This window comes from Sapajus apella, unplaced genomic scaffold, assembly GCF_009761245.1.
Source record: "Sapajus apella isolate SASKATOON/1434 unplaced genomic scaffold, GSC_monkey_1.0 scaffold2002, whole genome shotgun sequence".
Lineage (NCBI taxonomy): Eukaryota > Metazoa > Chordata > Mammalia > Primates > Cebidae > Sapajus > Sapajus apella.
This window is the reverse complement of record NW_022438928.1, coordinates 2,707-6,051: the sequence shown is the minus strand read 5'-3', so window position 1 is coordinate 6,051 and position 3,345 is coordinate 2,707. Positions and strand designations below refer to the sequence as shown.

Sequence of the window (3,345 nt, the reverse complement as noted above, 5' to 3'; positions counted from 1 at the left end):
AAAAGGCAAATCACCAATGGGATTGTTCTGACATTTCTGTTCTCAACATAGTGCTTTCTTTAACTGATGGCTGCTGTTCTTAAGTGTTTTGAGTAAATCTAAAAGAAGTTTCTTGGGAATGACACCATATATGGTAGTATTTACCCTTTTGTTCCTAAAACTAAATGGTTTCCAAGATAGTATCCCAACTATTGATGCAATAAAAGCCCATAATAAAAAGTTACATTTTTTGGATGAAAAGGGAATACTGATAGACATATCTGGAGCCCATTAAGAAACATTTTTATTTCCTCAAAATAAATTTTATTCTTCTTTGGGGAAGTAAAAAGGGAAAAAATTACACTTTTTTATTTGTTTATTTTTTTTGAGAGGGAGTCTCACTCTGTCATACAGGCTGGAGTGTAGTGGCATGATGCTGGCTCACTGCAACCTCCACCTCCCAGGTTCAAGCAATTCTCCTGTCTCAGCCTTCCAAGTAGCTGAGACTACAGGTGCATGCCACCACAAGTGGCTAATTTTTGTATTTTCAGTAGAGACAGGGTTTCACCACATTGGTGAGGCTGGTCTTGAACTCTTAACTTCAGGTGATCCACCCTCCTCGGCCTCCCAAAGTGCTGGGATTACAGGCAGAGTCACCATGCCTGGCCAAGTTTACACTTTTATTTCAATTAGAAATTAAGAGCTGGGCGCAGTGGCTCATGCCTGTTATCTCAGCATTTTCGGAGGCCTAGGCAGGTGGATCCCTTGAGCTCAGGAGTTTGAGATCAGCCTGGGCAACACAGTGAAACCCTGTCTCTACCAAAAATACAAAAAATTAGCTGGGCGTGGTGGTGGGTGCCTATAATGCCAGCTACTTGGAGGCTGAGGCACAAGAATCTCTTGAACTCGGGAGGCGGAGGCTGCAGTAAGCTGTGATCTCACCATGGCACTCCAGCCAGGGCATCAGAGTGAGACTGTTTCAGAAAAAATAAACAAATAAAAGAAATTAAAAGCCAGCATTAAATGCACCTGTTGAAAAACAATTGTATGTTAACTAACCATTTATTCTAGTAAAGGGTGAAATTTCCACAATCTTCCCTCCATCTCCACAAAAAAGTGATCTATTGAGCTACTTAGATTTCGCCATTGTCTCTTAAAGTTGAAAGGAGCCTTAGAAAACTACCCAATGTCAGTAACTTTTCTCATTTTACAGAGAGGGAAATGGAAGTCCACAAAGATTAAATAACTGACTCAGTCACACAGCTAGACAGTGGTAGAAGTGGACTAGAAACCACATTTCTCGATATCAGTTTAATGTTTTTTTTCATTGCAGAATAACAATTGCCATAGTTCTTCTACCATATTAGAGTTTAATAAATGGGCTACTGAATATCCTTGTTCTCATACAAATGGAAAAAAAAAGCGGGATCTGTTGACCACTGATGTTTTGCACCCAACAGCACCATATTGCTACAAGGAAACCATTCCTATGGTTTTCTTCTAGAGAAAATGGGATTTTGACTTCTACAAGAAAGACAAGGTGTGGAATAGCTCGGCAGAAGTAATTTCTGAGCGGTGGGTGGGGCAAAAGGCAGAAAGGCTTTCCTGTGTCACTCACAGATATCAATAAACACAGTTCCAAGAATTAAGAGAAATGATAGAAAACAAGCTCTGCATAATAGAATTGGCTGGGTGCGGTGGCTCACGCCTATAATACCAACACTTTGGGAGGCAGAGGCGGGCGGATCACCTGAGGTCTGGAATTCCAGACCAGCCCAGCCAACATGGCGAAACCCCGTCTCTACTAAAAGTACAAGAATTAGTTGGGCATGGTGGCAGGCGCCTGTAATCCCAGCTGCTCAGGAGGCTAAGGCAGGAGAATTGCTTGTATCCGGGAGGCAGAGGTTACAGTGAGCCAAGATTGTGCCACTGTACTCCAGCCTGGGCGACAAGAGCAACATACTGTCTCAAAAAAAAAAAAAAAAAGAAAAAAAAAAAAAAAAAGAATTATCAGGTGCACTCTAACGTTAATTTATATAGGATTTTTATATTTCATGTCACGCAGTTTTCATTATTTCTGGCCAATATATGATTCACATACGTCTCTTTGCTCAATTATGGCATATGTGCTAGAATTCTTCCTGATGGTGATTCCACTCCTGGCTGCAAAAATAGTGATGAAAACTCAATAAGTCTACACATTTTAAATAAAAATATACTTGCACAAATTATCCTAAGGAGATATTTTCCCCATCAGTGGGGCAAAAATGTAACACTAGGGATGCATATGATAGGATATTTTGTGCTTTGTGCAGAGGGAAACTTAAAACTGCACAGGAGCACAAATGAAGCAGAAACTAGCCCAGTGGTTTTTAGATTAACCTTTTTGGGTGAAGGTAGTTGGGGTGAAGTACGGAAAAGGGAGGAACACGAAATAGAGAATTGAGAGGGATGGTCACTTCAAGATCCCTTTGAGGGATCAAGAGAGCGCCCCCAGGAAGAAGGGTCTCCGTCTCCAGTGCGGACAATCCTCCCGCTGCACCTGCCCGAGCATCCCGCGTGGAGCATGCTGGGAACGGGCTGGGGCCCAGGCTTCCCCACAGAGATGGAGGGGAGTCAGGGTGTGCTTGGGGTGGGGGTCGAGGCCCCGCCACTCACCCGCGTCTAGAACGGCTTGGGGGCAGGAAAGCGCAGCCGCGCACAGGTTTCCTCGCACGTTCGCGCGCCACTGGGGTTCGCTCCTGGCCGGGCTGCTCTAGATGCAGGCGGTGTCCTCTCGTTGGTATCGCTAAAGGTGGGGAGGGCGAGGAAGCGCGCGCCGCGAAGGCGGGGGTAGTGGGGTGGAGCAAAAGAGCCCGCGGCTGGGCGGAGCCGTCCGTTTGCCCGCCCGCGCAGGCGTCGGAAGGGCTGGCGCGCACGCGGCGCGCACGCTGCGCGCTCACCGCGTGCCCTTTCTCCCCGCCTCCCGCCGAGTTCACAGACGTGCGTTCGCCTGGCGTGACCCGCACGCTCGCCCGTACCCAACCAGAGAGGAGGGCGTGCGTACGACTCACTGACACCTTCCGCTTCACCTTGCTGGCTTAGAAATTGTGAGAGATTGTTGCTTCCCTTGTCGCTTGTTATCAGAGCTCTTGGTGGTTTCTCTGATGTGCCCCTGTGTCCTTGAACCCTCATATTGACCAGACGGTGTCCCCCCAGTACTCCTGGGCTGAGATAAAAATGCAAGCCACTGAAATAGTCATGGAATTATGACATCAAGCATTCCCTATGATTATTGGAATGAGATCTGAAGCCCCCTGCCTGGATTCCAATCCTGTCTTCATCACATCCTTTGATATGCTGGGAAAGTTACTTCACCTCGCTGTG

The 3,345-nt window shown here is 46.4% G+C and overlaps 1 protein-coding gene across 1 annotated transcript in view; it reads right to left on the bottom strand.

The window, feature by feature from the left end:
- The window catches only part of C1GALT1C1 (C1GALT1 specific chaperone 1), a 4,934-nt gene extending 2,175 nt beyond the window's left edge, over window positions 1–2,759 (bottom strand). Inside the window, exon 1 of the mRNA XM_032273134.1 lies at window positions 2,638–2,759. The gene's annotated coding sequence lies outside the window, so the exon portion shown is untranslated. The remainder of the gene's footprint in view (window positions 1–2,637) is intronic.
- Between the last annotated feature and the right edge of the window lie 586 nt (window positions 2,760–3,345).